Source organism: Arvicola amphibius, chromosome 3, assembly GCF_903992535.2.
Source record: "Arvicola amphibius chromosome 3, mArvAmp1.2, whole genome shotgun sequence".
Lineage (NCBI taxonomy): Eukaryota > Metazoa > Chordata > Mammalia > Rodentia > Cricetidae > Arvicola > Arvicola amphibius.
Window position 1 is genome coordinate 163303490 of NC_052049.1, and position 15317 is coordinate 163318806.

General features: G+C 47.0%; 1 protein-coding gene across 2 annotated transcripts in view; it reads right to left on the bottom strand.

Annotated features, from left to right (window-relative positions):
- Pxylp1 (2-phosphoxylose phosphatase 1) overlaps positions 1–3586 on the bottom strand; it is a 62344-nt gene extending 58758 nt beyond the window's left edge. Inside the window, exons 1-2 of one of the 2 annotated variants that reach the window (XM_038324176.1) lie at positions 3080–3586; positions 2586–2720 (exon numbers count right to left, since the gene is read on the bottom strand). The gene's annotated coding sequence lies outside the window, so the exon portion shown is untranslated. The remainder of the gene's footprint in view (positions 1–2585; positions 2721–3079) is intronic. The other variant, XM_038324174.1, reaches the window with a different exon arrangement.
- Positions 3587–15317: the final 11731 nt, after the last annotated feature.

Consider the following 15317-nt stretch of genomic DNA (forward strand, 5'->3'; position numbering starts at 1 on the left):
AGACCAACGGCTCATCTTTTCTTCTGTCTCAGTGACTTTGCCTGTAGTGGTAATACCTACAGCTGAAAGCAGGCACACTTCTTACCTACCAACCAGAGTCTGGGACATCCCTTTCCTGGACTGCCAGCACTCCGCTCTTCTTCTGCCGCCTCCCCTGTCCCCTCCACATAGCGGCATCTCTCTCCCTCTCCCGTTCTCACTAACTGCGGGCATCAGTTAACCATCTTCTAGAAAACAGATTCCTACCAGCTGCAGGAATTCTGGGTAAGAGCCAAACCTGAAGGCAGAGGCAGTCTGGGTGGGAAAGATAAGCTAATGACAACCAGGGATGAACAAGTTCCCATGACCCAATGGCATTCTGAATCCCAGCGGTTCCCCGCTTCCCAAGCAGAGCAGACAAAGGCCCTGCAGTCTGGGCCCTAGGTGTGCTCTTCCTTAAAATGGCCTTTCATGCAGACAGAAGAGCTGACTTTGCTTTCTCTGCTTAGGGTAAAGTCACCCCTTACGGACCATCCCTCAACACTGGAGCCTCTCTCCCCAGCAGAGCCATAAGACACACAGGCAGCAATGTACACAAAGGGACACACACCTAGGCTGCCACGGGAACCAGTTCTGGAGTGGGCAGCACCCACCAGAGTGAGAACAGCACAACCTGAAGAGGCTGGGGTTGCTTGGCAAGGAACCCTGTCTCCCTAGCGGCTTCCTCCATCAGCAGGCAGGAGTAGGGTACGAAGCCAGGGCCACCAGGCATGATGACAAAGCTCTTTAATCCCAGCACTTGGGACAGAGGCAGGTGGATCTGTGTGAGTTAGAGGCCAGTCGTCTACACAGAGTTTCAGACCACGTAGACTCAATCAATCAATAAGCAAACAAATAAGAATAACATACGAAGCCCGGCTCACAGCCCGGGGCCTGCAGGGTAAGCCTGGTGTACTTACTTCTCAGTAGGCAGCCTCCGGGTATCCCCAGAGTGCCCATTCTCTCCCCCACACTACCTCTGGGGTACATTTCCTTTCTTAAATCCCTAGTCTTCACTGAGAGATGGGACCAGTTGTCAGACCTGACCTAGAGACTGAACTTTCTTTTCCTTCTCTATCCCTTCACACCTCCAGTCCCCCCTACACCTAGCAATAAAGACTAACATTTACATACACGCATATTCAAACCTGTGGAGTTGAGAGACTTCTGAGTGCAAGGGTTGTGGACTCAAGACTGGTGCAAGAAAGGATTTCTTTTCTCTGTGTAGCCCTGAAAAATCACTCTGTAGACCAGGCTGGCCTTGAACTCACGGAGATCCACCTGCCTCTGTCTCCAGATTGCTGGGCTTAAAGAAAGACATGTACCTGGGCTTTTTTTTTTTTTTTTTTTTTTTTTTTTTTTAACAAAAAACACTGAGGACCTGGCTAGGTCCTAAGGTCACAAAGATATGCCCATCCCAATCTTGCAGGTGTTCCTGACAACAACCTATCACTGGGAGGATAAGGAGAAGTTGTGAACATTCAGAAGGGGCCTACTGAACCCCGCTGTGTCTTTGGCCAGTTATCTGTTCAGTGGTAGATGAATATTGAACTAATAATGGAGCTATCAAAGAATGAACAGAGCTACATCTAGGGCAGGTCACAGTTCGGAGCGCTCTGCCCCAGGTAGTCCGCCCTGCCTCTGGTGCTCATTTGAAGCCTTCCAAGGTATCTGTGAGGGTGGACTGGCCAAGAGCCCATCCTAAAAGAGAAATATCCTTTACTTGTTCTTTTTTCTGGATAGGCAATTAATTTAATCCAAGGTTTAATGAAAGACCCCAGAAGGGAGTGAGTGAATGCACACACTGGCTTTCAGGCTGTCCTCATGCCAACTCCACCTCTCTCCAGGGACCAGGAGGTTTTCCAAGCCATCTGCTTTAAATCCTCTTCCCACAAACGTCCCGACAGGGCACCAATACCTCTGAGGAGGGGGCTGTTGCCAAGCCCGACCGACAGTTCTAGAGGGTAGGCTGGGCTCAGCACTGTCTATTCCATAGTTGGGGTCCACGCTGTGGCCTGCTGCAAGGAGCAACAAATGTCCCTAAGCGGTGGAACTTTCCCAGGGTGGACATTCTTGGTCATTCACCCCACACGTCCCTATCCACACCAGATCTGATTCCAAAGTCTTAACTGGTTTTTACCTGTTGAATGTTTAGAAAGCATCCTTGCCTTTCCACAAAGACACTGTGGCCAGTCATATTCCCCTGTGCTTCCCATGGCCGAGGTGGGTGGGAGCTGGGATATGGCTCCATTCCCTCCGCATCGCTAATCCTTCCTCATCCACAGGTACAACTGAAAGCCAGCCACAGCAGCCAAGAAAACCTGCTCCATATTTGTGTGTGACAAAGCCAGCTTCCTTTTAGAAATAGCAACGTATCTAAGTTCGCCAAGCAAAAGCAAGCAACGAAGTAACTACACAGTCCTGAGTAGAGCACTGAGCAAGCTAAACCTACACGCGCGGAGTGGCCCTCGGCTGGCCCCAGGGTTCAGGCGCCGTCGGCGGCAGGTAGCTAGAGAAGAATCAGCCTCACCCCCGGGGACAGGCCGCGAAGTTGCGGTCCCCTTTACCTGGACACCACAGGTTCGGGGACAGCTGGGAGAAGGGGGATCCTAGAGGTCGGATTCCGGCTGCAATCGCGCGATTCGAGCACAGGGGCAGAATGGGAGCCCGCAAGGGTGGCGGCGGGGACGGTAGAAGCAAAGCTGGAACGGAGAGAGGCAGGCGGCTGGCACCCAGGAGGAGGTAGGCGTGGGAGGACTTGCGGGAGAAAGGGGGTGTGCAAACAGGCTTCTAGGGTGCCGGGTTGTGAAAGGGGACGTAGGTCGGAGGGCTGGGACCCCCGGCGCGGGGAGGGGTACAAGGAGAGGTGGAAACTGGGGAGCACGGAGATAAGAGAAAGAGCTTGGTAGTGGGGTTCACACCCGCTGCTTGGAAGCCCGCCCCTGCCTCCCGATCCCGGCATCAAAGACAGCCCTCCGGGGTCGCCACCCGAGACCCTAGACACAAGCCCGCCCAGCCGGGGCCTCGGAACCGCTTGGAACCCAGCGCGCGCCGCACTCACCGCCTAAGGTCCCGGCCTCCGTTGCTGCGCGTAGGATTCTCCAGCGCAGCCAGCTCCTCCTGGCGGGAGTGCAGGCGACGGTGGCGCGCGCAGGCCTCCGGGGCGCCGGGGCCCACAGCGCCCCCTACCGGGATCGCCACGCCCCTGCAGGGCCCGACGCTCTCAGTGCCCCCTGGAGCTCCGCCCCGCAGGCGGCGGTGCGGGGACCTCCAGGCTGTGGCGCCCTGCGCCCAGGGCCTTGGAAGCGGACACAGCCTCGGATAGTCCAAACGCCCCTCAGGACAGGCTCGGGCCACGCAGCTTGGAAATCACGCGCACTCGGAGCGCACAGGGCCTGTGTACCTCCCTACGCCGGACTTAGGAAAGGAGCAAGGGCCCCGGACACGGCCGCACACCGGCCCGGCCCTGGCATGGGTGCTTTGGGACTGCATGCCTAACCCATACCGAAGATCTAGTCGCCGTGGGTCCCCTGGTGTCGCGTGGGACAAACTGTCAAGATCCTAACCACCTCCACCCTCGCTCCTGTCCCGTGCTTCTCTTCCGGCGCGGGCCACATCCGGCTTGTCTCTACTCTAGACCTCGTTGTAGTTTAGTTCCTAAAGGCCAGCAGGCACCCTGGAGAGGACCCGACCAGGGAGCCCAGGAGGGCAGTTCCTGCGTGGCCCCGGGGCCTGCCGCTGAATATCTGAGCAGCGCTAGTTCTGTGAAGTTATTAGAATCTAAAGACAGCACCGTTGTTTTATTTGATCTGGTGTTTGTGGGTCATTTTTTCGCAAATGTTGGAGAGAGGGATCTCACCAAAGGCAACTGCCACGCACCTGTGTGTGTCTCTCTCAACTGACCCTGGGCAAAACAGGTGTAATGAGCCACTATTTCCTGTGAGGTGGTTCGCTTGACTTTCCCTAACTCATTCGATAATAACTAAACCCAAACACTTTCTATCTTACCCATATTTCTGTCTACCTCCGATTTCCACCTCAAATCAGCAGTTCTCACGAGATTCTGCTTCCCTGGCTTCAACTCCATTTACCCCCGTGGTCCAGTCATCTGGAATGCCTTTTTCATCGGGAAACATTGATAGCCAGCTGGCACTTGCCGGAGGACGCTAGCTACTAGCTAATGCTATCCCTCTTACCTTATTACCCCCATGCAAATGCAACACCACCCTTTGCTTAAGTCCCTACCTGGAGTGGCCCTCAAAGACCTCCACAGCCCAAGCATCTTACCCAACATTCTCTTCTTTCCCCCCACAGACTCTGACAGTACTGTACTACAAATCCCACTCCTTCACAAGTCACACAGGGCACTTTCTGCAGCAGATGACAGAGAGCCCCGGCTGCACTAGCTCACACCAACAAAACAAAACAAAATCAGAAACAAAAAGCTTGGGTCATGTCAGCTTCAGGCCTGGAACTCGACCCCGGACTCTTTCAGGGATCTTAGGTCCGTTCCAGCTTTGCTTTATTTCAAGACTGCTACCCTTTCAGGACCACAGGAGGCTCCAGCAGACACAGGCTCCCCACTCTGCTTCCAGCACAAACCCAGCCTCTCTCTGCCAACTACCCAGGCAAGCCTCAGGCCTGGCTTCCTTCCTCGGGATTGGCCCTTTAGTGTCTCACAACCACTTTAACCCATAGGGGCTGGCTCCCTCTCTTGGCTACTTTCTCACCCTTCACAGGGTGGGCACTCCTAGGTCCAATTCCATTCACAAGGGGATGAAAGGGGGCCCAGGTGCCATTTCTCTATAAAATAATTTGCCGCTATCCCACGTGTCTGTGGCATTCTTTTGGAAGTACGTAGACGGGAGCGAGCACAGGCCTCCTCTGCTTGTATAAAAAGCTCTTGGGATTTCCATCTTTGCACCAGCCTGCATCCCAGGTTAAGACTCGTTATCATGATCGTCTTGGCGTCACACCCACGGGATGGCCGGCCTCTTTCCTTCATCCTCTAGTCCCTGAAGATTTCAATGTCCCCCACATTCTGGAGGAAGCATCCCACCCACCTCCTTTCCTGAGGACTTTTGGGGGTGGAAGGGTTTCTAGGGAGGGGAAAAGGGAAGGTTCCTGCGGGGGAGTTACATACAGGGGAGCATGTCAAGCCCACTAATCACATTAAACCTCCTCCCTCTGTGGTGATGGAATAGGGGTACCACCCGAAGCAGCTGGAGCCACTTGGCCAACAGCTGGGGAGGCTGTGCCCAAAAGTGTAGCTCTCTAATATCCTCAGGCAGAATGGGGAACAGATCTTCCTCGTGCTAGACACCAACATAACCCTGGTTATCCAAGCACATGTTCCAAACATCCCCTAACTCCCTCCAAGGGAAGTAAAAACTGTTCCTCTGGCCCTGGCAACCAAGAGAGTCCTGACTAGGACACGCCACCAGCACAGTGTCACACAAGCTCCTGCAAAGCAGTAACTGCACTGTCATAACTCATCCGCTAACTGTCAAACAGGGTACCACTGACTCCCAACCTCTCTCCTCTGTCGCCGGCAGCCTACTCCTTTGTCCTTGCCACACTCCGGATCCCCGGAAAGCTGAGCCTGCCTGTCTTCTGAAAACAGCTCCAAGTCATGAATATTCCGCTAGGCAGCATGTCCTTGCCACTCTGCCCCAACCACCCCTGCCTGGATCATCAGCCAGCAGCAGATGATCACCTTGTCAATCTCAGCTCTGGAGCAAAAAGCCTGCAAATGTTTGCACAGCCTCCTTTGTCCGTGGACTTACAGAGACTGTTTTCTGTGGGTTTGTGCCCCCCCCCTTACAGAGACACTGCTATGGGGGGCCTTGTCTAGGGCAGGGCCTGAACTAACAAATGACCTTGCAGGGGGTGGGGGTGTCTTCCTTAGGGAGAGGGACGGGCTGCTTTACTTGAGTCAGTTTTGATATTGCAAAGTGCTGGATGGCCCACAATTCTGCCTTATAGTCAAATTTATCCACCCCACAAAATATTTCTATGCTGCCCACCAAAATGTCCAGATGAGCAGTATTGTTTCGAAATTCTCCTCGCCATGGGTTTTGTCTGTCTGGTTAGAACAAGAATGTCCATCTCCTACAGGAATTTGGAGAAATAAAAGTGCTTAAAAATAAAGGTTAAGATAGAGATGATTCAGGATGGATTGCTGTCGATTCATGCAGCAGAGAGCATCAGACTGACTGACATATTCATAGTAAAACGGAAATTGTCCTGTCTCCCCGGACATCGACAACCCCAGCACCTTGGAGACAGAAACATCTTGGAAAAGGTTAAAGGTCCTTTCTTAGGTGCCGGCAGAGCTGCCCTGCCTCACACAGGCTCACGGTTTAGACATGCAGTCCTCTCCCAGCTCCGGGGTGGTCTGCTCTGATTTATGCATACATGACTTTTCTTCCTTACTACCAGCTGTGATCCCTTCCCCCACCCCAACAGGCTTATTATAAAAGCCCCTTCCCACTCCTGAGAACAACGAAGGAGGGTGAACTCATTTTCCCATCTATCTGGGTGAAATTTAATTAGAAAGTCAAATCTGGAAGAACAGAACACAAAATAACCACATTAAATAAAAATAAAAAGAGAGCTCTGAATCTGACCTTGAGCCAAAAGAAAGGAAAAAAATCCAAAAAAATTAGAGTAATTCAATTAATCATAGATCTAAATATTCATTTTTGTCCTCTAAACTCTCGGTCCAACAGAATGGTGTTTCTAAGGACAAAAGAAACAAGCATTAGAGGAACTCACACAAATCACATTTAGAAATCCTGAAAGGACAAGGGCTGTACAATCCTTTTATCTAAAACAGTGCCTATAACATAGCCATTTCTAAACGCTGGGTGAGTGGCCAGATGGACCAAGAGTCCAGCCTTCTCAGTTTGCAATAAGAAGAAAACCAGAAAGGAGAGGAGATGAGGGACCCAGCAGGGACTTTTGCAGTTGATGGTGGCATGAACTACAGCAACTGGAGTTGAGGGTCCATGGAAAAGAAGGGTCCGGAGTAGAACAACAGACTTTCCTTTAGGACCCAGAGAAGCAAGATGGAAACTAAAATGTTGTGATCTAGCTTCTCTCGCTCTCCTAGACAGACAGCAGAACTTCCTTGTGGTCTGTAATTGACAAGAATGTTTGTGTTCTTTCTGGCCAGAGACCCCCTACAATTTTGATGTAAAATACCCCCAAGAATGCAGCAGGAAGTAGCAGGAAGTAGTTGACCAACCTGTCTACTGGCTACTTCTTGGGGTTTTTTTACATCAAAATTTTAGTCAAAATACCTTTCTTAGAAATTCCCAGAATCAAATGTCTTTCTCCAGTCCAGAACACAAAAGACAACATAATAACATATATCTGTACACATTCTATCTTTTTTGAGGCTAATCATGTTATGTGTGTTACTCATAGCACTGTATTGCATGCTTCTGCTATTGTTATGGAACTCAACTGCCATATGAGAGGGGTTTGGAATACTGCTTTTGTTAATTTTACCACCCAATTAGTGCACGAATGGGCCTGGACGGATAAAGTAGAGGGATTATGTTGTCTTTTGTGTTGCAAACGTCAACTTGACGAGGTTTTATTGGATATTTCTGCTTTTTTCTCTGTCTTCTACTTGCACGCATTCAAAACCAAAGCGCATCATTCTCTGGACTGTGCAAGGCCAAAGAGAGATTTTTTTTTGACTCTCCTATTTTAAGGTGGTATTGCACCCTTTAAGCTCTAAGCCAATGGTTCTCAACCTTCCTAACACTGCGACTCTTTAATACAGTTTCTCATGTTGTAGTGACACCCAACCATCAAATCATTTTATTGCTACTTTATAACTGTAATTTTACTATTGTTATGAATCATAATATAAATGTTTTTGGAAATAGAAGGTTGCTGAAGGGGTCATGACCTACAGACTGAGAACCACTGCAAAAGCCAACCAATTACCACCTTCATAAGACCAGCTGCGCCTGCTTATAAAACATCATTACAGCTGGCCTTGTTGATTATTGATGAAGATTATGGTGCCTGAAATATTTTTCCCAGAATGGAAAAAGAAGAACGCTGTAGAGGTCTGAGCAAGTGACATGAAGGTATATAAAAGATAAGACTCATGTATGATATCAAAACATCAAAGTTGCCAGCAAAACTCTGCTTAAATGTATGTCTAATCAACATTTATTTTAAAGTGCTTGGATTTTGGTCCAGCTTTACCTAAGTATTACACAGTAATTATAAGTACCAGGCTGGTGTAATTGATCTTCTGGTGTTCAGTGGCCACATTTGGAGGCTTATACTGATGTGGTCAGAGGGATTGAGAGGGGAGAATATTTTCCATTTGTCTTTCAAGGTCAACTAGGGAACTGTGGAACATCTATAAAATGTCCTGTAAATATTCAAGAAGTCCACAAAGACCCCATGTTGTAAGAGGCCACTTGTTTGTTCCTGGCTGCTCAGCCCTGAAATAACCACACAAAAACTGTATTAATTTAATCACTGCTTGGCCCATTAGCTCTAGTTTATTGGCTAACTCTTACATCTTAATTTAACCCATGTCTATTAATCTGTGTATCACCACATGGCTGTGGCTTACTGGCAAGGTTCTGGCTTGTGTGTTCCCAGCGGCGGCTACATGGCATCTCCTGACTCCGCCTTCTTTCTCCCAACATTCAGTTTAGTTTCCCCTGCCTACCTCTATTCTGCCCTGTGCTGGCCCAAGACAGTCCTTTATTAAGCAATGGTATTCACAGCGTACAGAGGGGAATCTCACATCAACCCCATCTCTAGCCAAGTCTATAAAGTAGAGGGTCAAAACAGAAGAAAATTTCCCTCCATGCCTTCAAGTGAAGCCACAGTCAGGCAAGGTCTTTGACTCATCTTCATGTAGATAGAATAACTGATTAAAGGAAGGCTGAAGAAGTCAGAGATTCCTCTAAAACCCAAGTGAGTCCTGAGAATCAGATCCTCAACTGGCCTTAACAGCAAAACGAAAGAGATTTATTTTGGCCACCTGCAGGGTCCTAAAGACTCAGCAGGAAAATATAACCAATGACAGAAATTGACTGGTATGTTTTCTCCACACTCCAAGGGCTCACATCCCTCAAACGTTAGGCTTAAATGCCTATGAAGAGTTATCTAAACAACTCCTCTTCACTAATGAATTCCTTCTCGATAAGAAAAATGCTGCCCAGATGTGACTTTAGATCTCAGCTCACTGCAGCAGCTGCCCACAGCCGGGAGAGACAGGCCCACTATTGTTTTAACCTAAGTAGTAAATGGGTGCTAAGATTCTTTTCTCTTCCTATCTAGAATCCATCTGGGAGGGAACTCAAGGGATTTCTAGCCGCTTCAAAAGCTACCTAAGGGCCTCAAAGCAGATCCTGGGCCCTCACTCTGGAGACCAGCCTTGGGGGTCAAAGGTGGGTGAACAAGGAGGAACTAGTCAGTGGAGGCTCCTGTAAACCCAACAGGAAATTCAGATGGGCTTTGAGTTAGACCTTTAAAAGTATATAGCTCCTCTGGCGTCCCTGAAAATAGATTGTATGTTATGAAAGAAAGCATATTTCAACAAGTGAAAGAACATTGAGACAATTTTGGGCCACCAATCACCTCCCAAATCACAATATGGAGACTTTCCATTAGTTATGAACGATTGCCCTTAGCTTTTTCATTTCAGGCTAGTTTTTTTTTTTTCTTTAACTTAAATTAACCTTTTTTGCTTTGTGTTTTCCTTCTATGTTTGGCCTCAAGGTTTTTTTACCTTTCTTTCTGTCTGTATGTCTTACTTTCACTGCCTTTCTGTCTGTCTGGATGGAGGCTGCCTGACTTCTGGCCTCAGGCGTGTCCCCACTTTCTCCTCGTTCTCGTCTTTCCTCTTTCTCTTCTTCTCCTCCTATTTATTCTCTCTGCCCACCAGCCCTGGCCATCCCTCTCCTGCCTAGCTATTGGCCATTCACCCTTTTTATTAGACCAATCAGGTGCCTTAGGTAGCCAAGGTGAAACAAATGCAACTCATCTTTACATAATTAAACACACATCCTTACATCATTAAACAAATGCTGCATAAACAAATGTAATACATCCTTGCCCAGTTAAAATAGTATTCCACAACAGAGCAATTCATTTTAAAAATTGCATTTATTACTATTATTATTAATATTGTGTGGTGTGGGGTGTGTGTGTGTGTGTGTGTGTGTGTGTGTGTGTGTGTAGGCCAGAGAACAATTTTGTGGAGTCAGTTCTTTCTTTCCACCTTTTTGTGGATTCAAAGGATTTGAACTTGGGTTATTAGGACCGCTCAGCAAGCATCTTACCATTGAGCTATCTTGGTGGCTCAATATTGTTTTAAACATTCAATGAATTATTGAAGAAATCAATGGGGATTTTAAAAATCCTAGAATAAAAGGAAAATAGAAATTCAACATTTCAAAAAAATCATTGAAATGCAAATTTTTTCTTTAGAATACGGTAGTATAAAGTTAAAATGGAAGCCTCAGGCTTGAAGAATATATTTTATATTCGACAGACATGTATGATAGAGAACATACAAGGACTACTCAGAACTCATTAGCATAGCAAATAACCCAATGAAATAGAAAGCACAGTTGAACAGATACTTCATCAAGGAAGGTAAACAGATGGCAGAGAAGCACATGAAAAAGCACTTCCCTCATTAAACATTGATGAAATTCAAATTAGAACAATAATGAGATATTGCTGTCTACCTACCAGAACGGCTAAAATTAAAAACGCCATTCATGCCAGTGCCAGTGAGATTATAAGTAAAGGGAATTCCCGCCCACTGATAATGGGATCTTAAAATGGGATAAGCGGCCGGGAAAAGAGCCAGTTTCTTAGAAAGATAAACAAACGCCGAGGGTGATTGTTAAGCTGTATTGTCAACGTGACTCAATCTCACATCACCTAGGAGATGTCAATGTCACCAACTAGAGACTATCTTCAACATATATGCTTTATCATGTCCTTTCATGGATCCAAGAATGGACCTGACTGGGGCATTGAGGGAAGGAAAAAAGATACACACGCACACACACGCACACACACGCACAAACACTGAAATACTGGGGTCAGAGGTCTGGGATCTTGGATGGAGAAAGCACAGCACTCCAGAAGGTTCAGCGTGTTTATCATATGGACTAAGTTGAACAGCAAGGTGGGGTTATTACATACAGTTGAACAAGGAGCGGGGCTGTGGCATACAGAAAAACAAGGAGGCAGGGTTTATGGTACGCAGGTGGACCAGGACATAGGCTTAGCGACTCTTGGTAAGTGCTGTCTCTTTGAGGGTGGCCAGTCTTCAGGGTGTCAACATCCTTACTTTGCTCCTGTGCTAGCCTTTTCATCACTGTGACAAAGACCCAAAAGATGCCATTTTTTAAATAATTTATTTATTGGTTTTTCAAGAGGGGGCATTGCTAATTGGACTTCGTGAGTTTAAATAAATAGATAAAATTATAAAGGGATATCAAGTTGGAAGCAGATGTGGAGAGTAGTGGGTATGATCAAGATACACTGTACACATGTATGATATTTTCAAAGAATAAAGAAATTGTAAAACTACATTGAGATTCCCAATCTTCCCAACATTGAAATGTGTCTTGATTAGGGTATTTATTGCTGTGAAGAGACACCGTGACCATGGCAACTCTTCTAAATAAAACATTTTAATTGGGTGGCTTACAGTTCAGAGGTTCAGTCCATTATCATCATGGCAGGGAGCATGACGGCATGCAGGCACACATGGTGCTGGGAAAGTAGCTGAGAGCCCAACACCTTGCAGGCAACAGGAAGTCAACTGAGACTCTGGAAACCTGAGTATAGGAAACCTCAAAACCCTTCCCCACAATAACACACTTCCTCTAACAAGGCCATACACACTCCAACAAAGATGCTAAAAGTCCCTATGAGATGATGGGGGTAAATTACATCAAACTACCCCAGAATAGTTACTCAAAAGACAGCAGATGTTAGTGAGGACCGACGATGAGAGACTCTGTCCGTATACACTGTGGGATTGTAAATCAGTCCAGCCACCGTGGCAATCCATATGGAGGCTTCCCAGAACTCTAAAAACAGAGCTACCGTTCCATCCAGCTCTATATATACCCAAAGAATTCTAAACTACCATATCACAGAGACACTTACCTATCTCATTTATTTGGGAAAAGTCCTGCTGTGCTTTCTGTTGCTGTGATTTAAAAAAAAAAAATGACTAAAACCAGTTTGAGCAAGAAAGGGTTTATTTCAGTTATAGCCCATCATAAAAGGAAGTCAGGGCAGGAACCAATGAAGAAAACGGCTCACTGGCTCACCATGGTTTGCTCAGCTTGCTTTTTTTTAAAAATACAACTCGGGACTACCCGCCCATGAGTGTCATTGCCCACAGTAGGGTGAACCCTCCCATATCCATCATCAATCAAGAAATTACTTACGTCCACAGGCCAATCTGATGGAAGCATTTTCTCAATTGATGTTTCCTCTTCCCAGATGACTCTAGCTGTGTTAAATGGTTGAACACACACACACACACACACACACACACACAAACCTAAGCTAGGCACACTAGCTGAGTTATGGGATAGTGTACATGCCCATGAAGGAAATGTGGTAGATACACCCAGAGTTTTATCGGAAAATAAATAAGAATGAAATTATGTCATTTCCAGGAAAATGAATGGAACTGGAGATCATCCGATTAAATGAAATAACCCAGACTCAGAAAGACAAATTTATGTGTGTTCTCTTATTGCAAAAGGATGGATTTAAAAACCAAAACATGGAAGAAGAAAGGGTACTGACTTCTGGGAAGAGAGGAGGGGGCCAGTAAGGCAGGGGTGAGGCAACAAGACGGAGTCGTGGGGATCTAGACAAAGCACATGACACTCAAGTATATGCTAATAAATAAAAAAAAAGAAAACAAATATAAAACGAACCTCAGAGAGTTTCCTTGTCCCTTCTGTTACAGAAGGACATGTATGAGCTATAAGTATGAAATTTCCAAAGAGTAAAAGTTTAAAAATAAACAAACTATATTGAGATCCCTGACCTCACCCCAGTGAGGATGACTACCATCTAGAAAACACACGGTAGATACTAGTGAGGGCGTGGGGCAAGAAAGCCCGTTACACACTGTGGGAGCATAAATTAGTCCAGCCACCACAACAAACCTGCTAGCCACTTGATATTGGTCTGCCCAGGCTACAAAACTGTGAAATAAATTGGCTACAAGCCAACCAAGACATATATTTGCTATTCTTGGTATTCTTATACCCTTATGCAGATCTGAACTTCTATCTTGTATTGTTTTCTTCTGCCTAAGGGACTCTATTGAATGTTTCTTGTATTGATTGGTTAAAAGAACGTCAGCATGAGGTCCCTCAGTGCTGATAGTCCCTCTCTCCTGCTTTAGACTTCACCACTGCAGGACAGTGGGTCACAAATTCTCCTTGTGCGCTCACCGGGCTAGGCTGGGAAGGCCGTAAGCTTCCTTCTACTGCCCAGCCCACCTCCATGGCCAACCCTCCTTGGCATTGCGAAAGGAACACTGTCCTCCCCCAACTCACGGCTTCATTTTCTGGTTTGGGGTTCACTCTTCAGGGTTCAGCAGCAGTGTTATGTAGCAGTTCCTCCAGATTACAAAACCCCATCCTGCAGGGAAGCCCCTAAAAACAGAAGTCAAAGAACTTAAAACAGCTCCAGGAAGTCCCTGAAACTGACCACATTCACTAGGACCCTCTGTTCTGAGAGTAAACAGTGAAGACTGGAGAGTCAGTCTCTGAGAGGACACACTGCCAAGACAGAAGAGTCCAGCTGCCTGAAAGAAGCAAAGACCAGCTGAGCTTCCTGGAAGAGCCTTAGACCCACTGAGTCACCTGCAAAGGACACAATCCAACCCATTGAGCTGCCTGCAGTGCGCTCCAGGTTCCCAGACTTTGTGAGCTGTCACCATGCTGTGGGGTGGGCTTTGGTGATGAAGCTGTTTTTGAGTCATTTATGTTCTGTAAGTAACTCCAGTAAAACTCATTGGTTCACCACATTGGACTTTGTTGGTATCTGTGCTTTGGTCTGTTGTAGGCTCTCTATCTGGGATGAGTAGATGTGTATGTTGTGTCTACCCAGGAAAAGTCCTGTCACACAAGGGGAAGCCTTCCTCTCATTTTATATGGAGAGAATAGTAAAGGCTAAGCCGGGCAGTGGTGGCGCACACTTTTAATCCCAGCACTCGAGATGCCGAGGCAGGTGGATCTCTGAGTTCGAGAACAGCCTGGTCTACAGAGGGAGTTCCAGAACAATCAGAGTTACACATAGAAACTCTGTCTTGAAAAAAAAAAAACAGTGAAGACCAAGGAAGTTAAGTGACAAAGTGACATGCCCAAGGTGACCCAGCAATGTGTGGATTGAATTTATGTAAAAACGGAAACCAACTGTAGTTTCCTGATCCTGCTTGAGGCAATTTGCCGGTACAGCCATCAGAAATCAGAATCATAAAGTCTATGAACTATGTGTCATGATTCTTTACGAGGGGACTTTGTGCGGGTCTCAGGTCCCCGGCGCAGGCTAACTCTATGTGACTCTTGCTGCTCCGAGTGGCTATGAGGTGTCATGGTAGTGGGCTTGTCAGCTTCCCAGACAGTATTGCCCAGGTGCCCAGCATATGCTGAGGATCAGTGCCTGTCTTCACATCGAGTTTCTGCTAATGAATGGCGACAGCGCCATCATGAATATTGATGGGTCGAGACTCCAGCTCAGTCTGCACATGAAGCCAGGACTTTTGCCAAGGAAGGCAAAGAAGAATTCCCAATAAGCTGGATGCATTTGAACCCCTATGTAGACAAATATGTGATTGATTCAGGGCATGGGGTACCTCTCTGTTGTCATGGTGACTCTTGGACGGGGGAGATTGTTCTTTAACAGCATCCCAGACATCAGGACTCTGAAGTAATAGCCCTTTTAAAATTGAATCATATTAATAAGCTCTACCCAAATGCACATTGCCTCTTTTAGCTTAGATGCATTATTAACTTGGCTAGCAATAAGACTTCATAAATGCAAAGTGTTTCTCTATCCAGTAAGAACACCGCTTCCAGTGTGGGATAGTAAAGATACGTGCCACTCACCAGCTCGGCGGTCCTTGTGTGTAAAGACAGACCAAGGAAAGCAGATGTGCACGAATCTCCCCCCCCCCTTTACAGGCATCTTTTGAGGTTTCAAAGAGATCTCCCCTCTCCCTGAGGTGTTGTGGGGTATTCACCAGAGAAGACTGC